Source organism: Rhodnius prolixus, unplaced genomic scaffold (assembly GCF_049639745.1).
Source record: "Rhodnius prolixus isolate KJV_2025 unplaced genomic scaffold, Rpr scaffold_9, whole genome shotgun sequence".
Taxonomy (NCBI): domain Eukaryota; kingdom Metazoa; phylum Arthropoda; class Insecta; order Hemiptera; family Reduviidae; genus Rhodnius; species Rhodnius prolixus.
In genome coordinates, this window is record NW_027411604.1 from 24,062,254 (window position 1) to 24,074,642 (window position 12,389).

The 12,389-nt window shown below is 34.5% G+C and overlaps 1 protein-coding gene across 2 annotated transcripts in view; it reads left to right on the forward strand.

Moving 5' to 3' along the window:
- Positions 1-12,389, forward strand: part of corn (microtubule-binding protein cornetto) — a 114,368-nt gene that overhangs the window by 82,085 nt on the left and 19,894 nt on the right. The window lies entirely within an intron of this gene.

The following is a 12,389-nucleotide window of genomic DNA, read 5'->3' on the forward strand; positions in this document are numbered from 1 at the left end:
AAGGATCGTGAATAAAGAAGAAATAGCGAGCGGTAAAAGAAAGTGAATTTATCTCTTAACATTAATTAATCCAGACTGACTTAATTATTAACTTGATAAACGTTTTTAATGGATTTATTTTTTTTAAACAATGTTTAACGTACGCTCTGTAATAACCAGAAATAAATCACCTGATTCAAACGAAGGAGTCTGATGAAGTTGAGAACCGCATGTCCATTAACAACAGAAAAAAGTTCTGACTAGTTCCTTAAATGATTTTATCTCTACCAAGTTACCTACTCAATATGAACATGAGCTCCATTTTATACACGGTGTATATCTATTTTTAATAAATATTTTTATCTCTTTCAGTGTTTATCTAGAGTTTCATTAGTATCTTTATTTATTGAAATGTATTGATCGTGGTACTTTAATTAAACAGTTACTGTAGTGGTTCTGAAAATAAAAAAAAAGTATTATTGGGGAAAAATACGAATCAATGATTGCACTTCGACGACAATGAAACTGCTTTAGATCTGCTTTAACGATAGAGTCGAAGATCGATGGAAAATATGGCCATTTAAAGCAAGCAATGTTTACATTTATCTATTCCAGTTCAAAATCTACGGGTTTGATAAATCAATAATCAAATTACTTTCGTCAAATATAGCTGGGGGTAGATCATTATTTATATGTTTTTTTAGGTTAGAATAGAATAAAGGCTTTACATAAATCAAATAAATGAGGCACTTCCATTTATAAAAGCAGAGTTTACATTGGTAACCATCCTAATGACCTAAGGTCATCGAATTATAGTCACAAGGCGTTAACCGAGTTTGGTAGGTAAGGAAATTTCCCAAAATCTAATCGATATTTAGTTGAATCAATGAAAGGGCGGTACACTCTGTTAACACTTTCCCTTTTCTCGTTCTGAACAAGAAATATTTTATTAGTGGACTCTCAATTTTTATACTTCTAATTTCAGCACAATGAAATATGATTTGGAATTTACGTGAAGAGTGCTGTACTCCAAATCAAGAACGATTAAGTCACTCCAGTCAGTTTAAGAGTCAGTTTTTGACTCTCAATTAGAGTGTATTGTTTACTAGGGTGAATTTGGCCATGATTTATTATTGTTTTACTAAGTGTGTTTAAATTTAACATTAATAATAATTTAAATAAAACTTTTCAATTGAACTCTAAAACTATAAATATTAAACTGAAGAAGACAACTGTAAAGAGTCGAATCGTTAGTGTTCACCTATTAATTACAGAAAAGTGAAATAGTAAATTACGTGGACATAAACTTATCAGTATTTTTTTTTAAAGCTTTTATTGGAATTTACCACTGCAACGGTTGTTGCAACAAGCAAATATGGTACCTGATAAAAAAATACGTGAAAATCACGAGTGGAGAAGGCACCCAGTGGTGTCACACCAGTAACGTGCTATACTGCTCTCACGATAAGAGTAGATCATGAGGCCATCTCCTCTTCAATCTCCTTAAAGGATTACCTGGTAATCTGGAGGAAGATAGGTGTTCTATGAGAGGGTTAGGATGAGCTGCTGTAGAGGAATGAAATTTGAGAAAACGAGTGTTAGCAAGATGTATAATGAAAGAGATTTTGAACATAGAACGGAGCGTTAAGAAGTTTTCGAAGTATTTTTTACTGTAATGCCTGGAGGCGTAGTGAGTTGGAACGCTTAGTCGATCCCCATACTTCGATGCCGTATGACCAAATAGGTCCCAGTAACAGCAGGTATAAGAGTCTTTTGTTTTGTAGGTTAAGTTTCGAAAGTTTGTCAAGTAGTCTGGCGAGAAGTTTTGTAGCGTTGGTTAGTTTCTTGTCTTTTCAGTCTAGTCTGGGGGATTCCATGTCAACCGTTTGTTCTAGGTGCAGTCCAAGGTAGCGTACTTTGTCCACAGTTGGTTTAGGAGTTTGGTTCATGAAGATGGGAGGTAGGATTTTCCGTCTCTAAGAGTTCGCCATTTGAAAAGCCAGTCCTGTAAGTGGTTGATGTGTGTTTGTAGAGCTCGTGTTGCGATAAGAGGATCGGAATGAGGAGATAAGATTGTAGTATCGTCAGCGAAGGTGGAAAGAATGTTATTAGGATGTTGAGGTATATCTGTTGTATATAAAGAGTAAAGAAGAGGACCTAGGACACTGCCCTGAGGAACACCAGCTGGAGCTTGATGGATATCAGAGTCTGCTGCTCCACAGTTGACTCTGAAATATCGATCTTTTAGGTAGGATGTGAGGATGGGGTAGTAAGTATGAGGAAGAATCCCTCATAATATATTGTGAAATTTGCTATCAAATAAATAATTTTATTCTTTTTTTGTTCAGTATTTTGTACAACTCTCTGTATTTTCATTTTTCTTGATATTGTTTTTCCTAACCGGTAGTGACGATTTTCATATGATGATAAGGGATTAGTTCAATCATTAAAAGGATTACTAAAGTATTTTGCGTTTTCGCTATTTACAATTTCGAAGGCCATTTTGAAAAGATGGAGGAGTTTTTTAAAATAGTAATTGTGAATTTCATGTACGTAAAACTAAAATAGAAACAGGTAGATATTTTAAATACTCCGATCTATTACAAATGATGAATGTTACGACAGTGGAACATATGTGGTAATTTATGTAGGGCCACCTGTTTCACCGTGACATGTGTTTAAGGATGAACCTCCTGCTCTTAGCTCCCCTATGGATAACGCAGTATTGACTTCACCACTTAGGGGAATATTTCAAGAACTACCTTCTTATGTAGATATCCACAGTTACGGAATCTCAAACAAAATGGTCGATCGAATTCCATTAACACTTCCCTTAAAATGTTTTGAATGAAAAACTTCAGGCTTACTTTTACTGTTTGATTAAATGTCAGTTCCATAAACGGCATCTTCATATTATAAAGATTTCTTATCGTTCATTTTTTAAATAGGAATAATGCAAAAATGTGCAAATTTTATTTATATACTTTACCAGTTGTGGGCAACAGAATTGGTTCTAAAATTATTTATAGTTTTGATTTATTTTTATCAAAGTGAGACAACAATATTCTTATCACAAAGATAAGATTGGACTGGTCATATTTTTAAATATGCAACTGGCTTTTTATTGATTAAAGCTGGCATTTTTTTTTATAACATCATAGAGTTTACAGAACAAGACTCATCGAATCTATAAACAAGCTTAAAAGTATGCAACAATGCATACACTAACTTCCTGCTTACATTGTTGAACTATGGCCATGACAATCTGTCGGCATAACATTACTTGGCTACGATTATACTACGATTAGCTGTAGAAATAACGCCGACCTTATCATCGGTTAGGCTTACCATTTATAGCCTAATCAAAAGTATTTTTATTAAGCTATAAATGGTACGCTATAATGTATACTATACTAATGCGGACCTTTTTAAATAGTTCTTTACTAATTATAGATTCTTAGTTTAAACGCCTTGTTATTTTACGAGTATTATATCAGAGATTTAGTGACATTGTGAAAGAGGGTATCCCATTATTTTTATCTGATTTTTTTAATTTAAAGTTTGTTTTTTAATTTCAACATGCAGCTGTTCTGTGTTCAGGATCCCTACTGCAGTTATATTCATTGCTTTTGTTTCATGTGTAGGTATTTGATAATACGGCGATAATTAGAAAGATGTTTTATTAGAGCTTTACCAAAAATGGCTTTCCCCAATCCAAAATGATCCTTAGAGCCTTCAAGACAGAAGCATCCTGCTATTCTGATCCTCAGGATCTTACGATAATCCTTGGGCTTCGAAGCCCCCCCCCCCAAGTCTTTCAGAGAATAACGTTCCCGAATTTACTATTGATTACTATTGGCAGCCTGTTACAAATAAAATATTGTTGCTTTCGTAACTTTGTAATTACTTTGTATATTTTGTAGCAACACGGTGTTAATGTATTAGCGGAGAAATACATTAAATAATTCTTTGAAAGAAACAAAAAAGTAAAAACAAAACAAAATAAAACCTTGGATAAAAACAATATCAACTCATTAATGAAGAATTTAGAGTGTAAATATAAACTCTTATCTTCTTACATAAATTGATTCATTCCACACTATTACAAACTAAATTTAACCCAGATGCAAAAAATATTTGGTAATTGTAATAAATTTGATCCAAAATTGCAAGCATTGAGAGAAAAGTCAAATTCCTAGTCTCCATGATGTTATCGTTTTATAGGAAAATCTTTAATGCCAATTGTATTGTGATAGGAAATTCACGTTTTTATATTCATTAGTTAGAAATGTATTTCGTAAATTACGTTTTATCTGTTAATACGATGGTCGTTTGAAAAGTCCGTGCAAAAATAAAAACTACTTAATTTTTTGGGGTAAACCTTTTTTATTTTTCAACATAGTCTCCTTTTAGGCTTATACACTTCGTCCTTTTCCCGCCAGCCATTTCTTCATATTGGGGAACAAATAGTAGTCCGAGGGAGCCAAGTCTGGAGAATAGGGGGGATGTGAAACGAGTTGGAACCCTATTTCCATTAATTTTGCGACCACAACTGCTGAGGTGTGAGCTGGTGCGTTGTCGTGATGGAAAAGGACTTTTTTGTGCGCCAATCGTGGGCGTTTTTCTTGCAGCTCGGTTTTCAAACGGTCCAATAACGATGAATAATATGCACCTGTAATAGTTTTACCCTTTTCCAGATAGTCGATGAGGATTATTCCTTGCGAATCCCAAAAGACAGTCGCCATAATCTTTCCGGCCGAAGGAACGGTCTTCGCCTTTTTTGGCGCAGATTCCCCCTTGGTAAACCATTGTTTAGATTGTTCTTTGGTCTCAGGAGTGTAGTGATGTATCCATGTTTCATCCACAGTGACGAAACGACGCTTAAAGTCCTGCGGATTCTTCTGGAACAGCTGCAAACCGTTCTTGCAACACTTCACACGATTTCGTTTTTGGTCAAGCGTGAGCAATCGCGGCACCCATCTTGCGGATAGCTTTGTCATGTCCAAATGTTGATGCAAAATATTATGTACCCGTTCATTCGAGATGCCCACAGCACTAGCAATCTCACGCACCTTCACTCTTCTGTCATCCATCACCATATTTTATCAATGATTTCTGGAGTAGTAACCTCAACAGGGCGTCCAGAACGTTCAGCGTCACTTGTGCCCATATGGCCACTCCGAAAATTTTGAAACCACTTATAAACTGTTCTAATCGAAGGTGCAGAGTCACCATAATGTTTATCAAGCTTCTCTTTAGTCTCCTGAGGCGTTTTGCCTTTCATAAAGTAGTGTTTAATCAACACACGAAATTCTTTTTCGTCCATTTTTTGAAAATCACTCGACTTCCTCGATTCAAACGAATGCCAAACACAAAGAAATAGACCGATCTGGCTGAAACTTGGTGTGTGTTCTTCCAAGAGATGCTACTAACTAAACGTAACCTCGATACGCGCCAGTAGTGCTATCTCTCTGACTTTGCACGGACTTTTCAAACGACCCTCGTATATTAAAATTGCAACTAGTTATTATCCATGAATAATAAATAGCTTACTTAATACAGAAAATTATTGTGATTTTATTCTTTTTGTTAAGGAAATAATAATTAAATTAAATTTAAAAAATTGAAACTATTTTGTCTTAAAAGTTATGACTCAAAAAATTTCTTCAACTCCGAACGTCTAGTTTATCTTTAATTCAAATCCCTTTAACAGTTTAAAAGGAATCTATCCACCTCTCTTTCAGAAGTATCATTAATAGAATTTTGGGAGAAAAATGTTTGTAATAAATGTAGAAATATTTGTTTCTTAACATTATACGACTCACTCACAAATATTGGACAAAAAAGAAAGGCCCCATTTACACAGAAAGTTTTATTAGAATCTCTACCTTTAGAGATAAGGTATATTCGAATAATAAGTTAGATGTGTACAACTTAAAATACGAACATTTATTGAGCGAATTAAGTGTTAACACTTCCTTCGACTTGATAAAGGTACCGGAAAAGATGAGAACCGCGGCCTTCGAAGATTACATTTCTTCCCATTATCCGGGCTCATATCGTTTATTTACAGATGGGTCCAAAATCAATAATAAAGTCGGAAGTGCTGTGTATGATCCGGTTCGGAACTATTTTACGATAATTAAATTAGAAGATGAGGCGTCCATCTATACAGCGGAGCTAATTGCTATTTTAACGGCTTTAAAATATATTTATTCGTTGTCGGAGAAAAAATATACCATTATTAGTGACAGCCAGAGTGCGTTGTGTAAATTATCACATATACACAACCAGTCTGCAGGAATGAATCACATTATCGCAGAGATTGTAGAAACTATTGCCATTTTTAAAGAGAAGGGAGTCTGCATTAATTTTTTGTGGGTAAGGGATCATTGTGGTATAAAAGAGAATGAAATTGTTGATACACTTGCAAAGGAAGCCACCAATAGTGGGGAAATGGCTAATTATAAATTACCACACACCGATATCAAGGGTATAATTGCAAAAGCAGCACTACAAAAATGGCAGACAGATTACAATAATGGTGATAAAGGTAGATTCTATAAAACTATGGCAGATCAGTTACCTAGACAACCATGGTTTAAGGGAACTGTCACTAATAAATGGGTTGTTACGACAATAAGCAGGCTGAGAGCGAACCACGCGGTGTGCGGATCGTATCTTCACAGGATCAACAAAAGGTCCTCTCCTCTTTGCGTAGATTGCAATGAGGAGGAGGATTTCAAACATATAATAATGATATGTCCACGTTATGTGGTAGAAAGGAAACGAATGTTTGACGACATATACAGGTATTTAGATGCACCATTTCACTACGAAGACATTATATTCTCCACCAACATTTATGTGCTTAAGTCGATAGCAGAGCTAGCAATGAAATATGAATGTATTTAAAAGCTATAGCCGAATTAGAATGAATGGAAGAAAATGCTTAGAGAAGGATTACGTGATTTTAATTTTGGTTAAGCTATAAGGATGGCAGGAGCACAGAGTGCTGCTCCATCCATTAGCAGTAGTTTATGTAAATAGCAGTATATAGTAGAATGATGAATGTGTGGAGCGAATGTATTTGTAGGTAAGAATGGAGAGTGAGTGATATTCTAGTGATAAGCACCTAGACGAACATTATACGAAGTTTAGATAATATCGTAAGAGCCGTTTGCTAGAAAATCTGTAAAAAAAAACGGAAACAAATCTAGTTTTACTTGAGTTTTATTAATATTGCAATGGTGACAAGACTTAAAATAAATAGCTATTAAGCTGTTTGAGGTAACCTATCCACTCCTCAATTCCAGAAGTGCCATGGATCAATGTATCCTAAAATAATGATAAAAACTTCTTAATTATAACGCCATTTATTTAGATAGATCAGTAAGTTGTGTTAGACCAAAATTAAACTGAGAAGCCTTATGTATTTTACGTAATTTTTGCCATAAAATGTTCGTTTCTACTGTTCCAATAGAGGAGAGTATAATCTAATCCAAGGATTCTAGATTTCATTCAGACTTAAATATTATACGTATTTCTTTTTTTTATTTTATTTACGATTTATTGAGTTAAAATTGTTACCGGTAGCTTAGCATTTTTTAGATTTTATCTAGAAATGTTTTTGCTCCCAACTTGTAAAAGGATATTTGAAAAGATCGATGTTTCAGCCGAAGGGTGGCTCTAAGCCATAAGTGAACTTGGGGGGAGAGTTTCCATGTCAACTCCTCCATGTACAGTAGCGGTAGCTGAAGTTACCCTTAAAACAGAGTATCTCATTCTGCTCAACGTCTAAATTTAGTAAATTCTTACTTTTAAAGGAGCAACATCTTTTATGTGGAATGTTTATTTATTTAAAATACTTTTCAAAATTATCTAAACAAAATGAGGTAATTAGCTTTTTACTAAAGTTAAATAGTTTTATTATGTTAAGATGATATTAATGACTAGGGAACGGATTCGTATGTATTTACATATTTTTTTCTAGGCAATTTACAGACGTTTTTCAACTAGAAGTATTCATACTGACACTTTTTAAGCCGTTTGAGTCTACTTTTATTTCACATATTTCCACATATTTGGATGTTATCGCATATTTATACATATTTGATTAAAATAAATAAATATTTCTACATATTTAATCAAAATATGTACATATTTTTTCATATTTTTCATTTTGGGCATATTTTCATAATTGGGAGGTGGTTGACAGGAACTGTGAACCACAGACTGTAGGGCTGTGAATCACAGTGGGTACAATGGTTATTGTAATTTACACAGAATGCTGCTAAACAGTGACGGGCACTTGTTAGTTCTTTGAAGTTGTCTGACGTTGTCTGTTCTTTCAGCTCGTTCGTTGAAGTGTCCAATTCATTTCGTTCGGTCACTTAGTGTATTCTTTTTTGGGTGAAATGCCACGAACATCGGCCTCAAACAAACAACTGGTTGCTAAATATCTTCGCGAGTTTCCAGCAGAACGTTTTCGAAGTGGTGGAGACATTTTGTACTGCACAGCTTGTGACAAGCGCGTTTCTTGCTCTCAACGTTCCCAAGTCACCCAACATATTGCCACCGGATCGCACATAGAGAATAAAAACAGAAAGAAAGATAGGACGTCCTATCAAGCCTTCCTTACATCTCCATCATCAAATAAGTCTACTCTGAGTACAGATCTCTGTCGGGCGTTGGTTAGAGCAGATATCCCTTTCCACAAACTTATTTATAATTGTAAAAATGTTCTTTTCTTGTATAAATAATTATAACTTGCCCCCCCCCCAAAAAAATCCATTTTCATAAAAAAAAATGTCCATTTTACTTAAATATTCCAGAAAATATTTTAAGAAAATCACATATTTTCCACATAATTGACGAAAATAAATGCATATTTTAATTAAATATTTGGCATTTTTAAATACATAAAAATCCGTTCCTTATTAATAACGCTATTACTGAAAACAGTTTTATTCATTCTTATTAAATATGCTGAAAGTTTTAGCTTTTAACTGAACTGGTTTTTTTTTTAAAAAACTGGGATTAAGTCGATGTTCCGGATATTCTTTACAATTCTATAATGTTTAGGGAACTTCTGGCGAGGTTCTCTCGTGTACGATTGCTGTAAAGTGTAACCAAATTTCAATTTTTAGAGATGATAGTGAACGCTGACGTACAACTCAAAATGAACGAATCCAACTCTAGTGTTTGTATTGACTGTAACATGAAAGTTTGGTTTTTTAAAACTAATATATAGGTAGTTTTAATGAAATTAATGCAGTTTTATAACTTTTAATTATATTAATTTATTATTAATTACATAATAGAAAGTGGCGAGAGTTTGATTAATGATTTTGGAGAGAACAAAGAAGTGTTGTATTCATCTTTTTTTAGAAAATCGGTCCTCAAAAAAACAACTCTGGTTTTTTGGGTGGTATTTACAAAACAGGCTAACAACTTACTTGTATAGAAAGTTGGATTCATGTTTTTGGAAATGGCCAGAAACTTATTTAAATTGCCAAAACTCTTTTGTTGAAAAAAATATCTAGAGAAATGTTGGTTTTTCTTCGAATTTCGATCATCAAATACACAATCTATTATGGATCAGTAAAGTCTTTTAACACTGCATTGCCAATGCTCCAACTTAGTCAGTTATTGCCAATGTGGAGTTATATTGACTCCATATTTTTTTTATATTGATTTCAATTTTAATACTAAAATTTGCATTAAAGGATGAGAAAGAATAGGAATTAAGATCGAAAAAAACAAAATTTTGTCCACAAATCGGCTTTAACATTTCACGCAGAAGGAATTAACTTCAACTTAGGATCGCAGTAATTTCAGTACTTCCTAGAACCCTGATTGACTGCCTTCTGATCAGTGACTTTTTCATTTTTTTAAATTACATTCACTCTTTTTTCAATTACTGTGCGCTGTTGACGCGGATCGGAAATTACCCAATTTGCTCCAAGTTTTTGCTGCAATTCGGACAGAAAATCAATTCTAGAAAGAGGCGCTTTTTTTTTGTGCCTTGATACTTTCTATGAAAATTATGTAAATTTATCAAATAAGCATTTAGGAAATGATCTGGAGTCAAGTTAATAACAGAAAATCTACTTATATTGCCAATCAGGAGTCGAAATGACTCCGATATATTTTACGTGTAATGCCAATCTGGAGTCAAAATGACTCTTATGATTCAAGTAAACTAATTCTGCAAAAAGGAAACTAAGAATTCCACGGTCTTCAGCTCGTGACTATCGAATGGTGAGAGAGTGGGGATAGCATATCTAAGGGCATTTCGGGATAGCTATGAGATTTGGGGAAACAGAGACCATTCCTATTTTTTTTGGAGTCAAATTGACGCCGGATTGGCAATGCAGTGTTAATGCTAAAATCTTAAACGGAAGACTGCATTCTTCTTTTATTAATAATGTCATTTGATGTCTGATGGAATTATTCTACCATTGTACGAGTATTTATCTCTTACATCGTCACCTACCTAACAATGCTTATAAATTGCTTATCAATTTTTGTTTTATTATTATTAGTAAACTCAAGAGTTAATTAAAACATGAGAAGGTATTTTAATATATAAAATACTTTAACAAAAATAATTTCAACTTAATTAGGAGAACCATATTTAAAAAACGAAAAGATGTAAATGGCCAAACTTGGTATGCTGTGTGACTACTCCACAAAGAAACTAGATTTACAAGATAACTTTTTATAAATCGAATGTCCACGCTATTAAAAAAATCAATCAATCAATCTATCATTTTACTCTCTATTAAAATTAATTTGGAAAGTTAATTGTGAAGAATTTTACGTGAAGCTTTCCTGAAAGAAATTAATTAAAAAATAGAATTTAGTAAAAAATTGATTAATACCAAAACTCACTAAATGAGTGAGCAAACGATAAGTGAAAACTTGCTCGTCGCTAGTTATTTTAAATGAAGTTAAGAACTCTTATTCCATCCGACACATCCCGAAAAAATAGATCGATCCAAAAGATTGTGAAAGCCAGTAGGATTCTGTTGAATGAAGAATACAGAAAAAAGACAATGTAAACAAGTTTTGAAGAACTGAATGTCTAAATTGTGTTAAAGTCAAAATGTTAATTTTATTTTTCAAATCTCATTTCAAAATGCTTTATGAATCAGATCGCCGTCAGGTAGTTATAAAATAAGTAAGTGATTTGTCGCCCATAGTCTTAAAATAATTCAGGTATGTATCGGTAATTGGTAAATGTTAGAAATAACACTCTCTTGCTAAGGGTTTGTTTCTAAATTGTGTGATAAATAAACTGCTCCACAAAAAAAGTGGCGCACTTTGAAAAAAGAGTTAATTTTTTGTTTTATCACATTTTGGGGAAAGATTATTAGTTTTAATTATTTTCATAACCTGTCAGGGAACAATTAATCGAATCAAGGTCCAAAGTTTCTTGTAAATAGAGAAGAAATTGCTCGTTTAATCCCCTTCGGTCTTTGTGTAAACAACAACATGAACTTCACCTCAACAGTAAATAAATTTATTGACCTCTACAGTTGCGTTTCTACTTTTTTCAAGCTGAAAGCATTGCAAACTCTCAATTACAGCAGAGCAAGTGGCCCGTATTATTGCATTAGTTGAGGATGGACGGAGTCAGCGGTACGCAGCACGAACGTTAAGGTTGCCTGAGACCACCGCCCGTAGAGCCATCCATCGTTACTGGGAGACTGGCCTCTGCACTCGCAGGCAAGGTTCGGGTCGACCAAGAGCCACAGAAGCACTTGATGACCGATTTATTAGAATTCACACTCTAAGAAATCGTACATCAACTGCTTCTGAAACAGCTCAAACACTGCTTATTGTTCGTGGAATTTCAGTCAGTGCCGAAACCGTACGAAGAAGGTTCGCTGAAATGAATTTACGCTCTAGGAAGCAAGCCACAGGACCATTGCTCACCGTAGATCCTCGGAGAGCCCGTCTAGAGTTCGCTAGGAAACACCGCAACTGGTCTGAGGACGATTGGAGAAACGTTCTCTTTTCAGACGAGTCCCGTTTTACTCTCTATGCATCTTATGGGTTTACCCAGTTTACCGAAGGCCTGGGGAGCGCTACGCTCCGTGCTATATTTCTGGTAGACTAACATTCGGAGGTGGTTCAGAGATGGTGTGGGCTGGGATTTCTATGGGGGCTTAGACTGAGCTCCACGTGTTCAACAGGGCAATCTTGAATGCAGATTTGTATGTGAGGGAAATTTTGCAGCAATATGTGATACCCTATCACCATTTATTGGGGAGAATTTTATTTTTATGCAAGATAATGCCCGACCACCCACTGCCGCCTGTGTTGTTCAGTATCTCCACGATACTGGCTTTCATGTTCTGAGATGACCAGCACGCAGCCCGGATTTAAACTCTATTGAACAT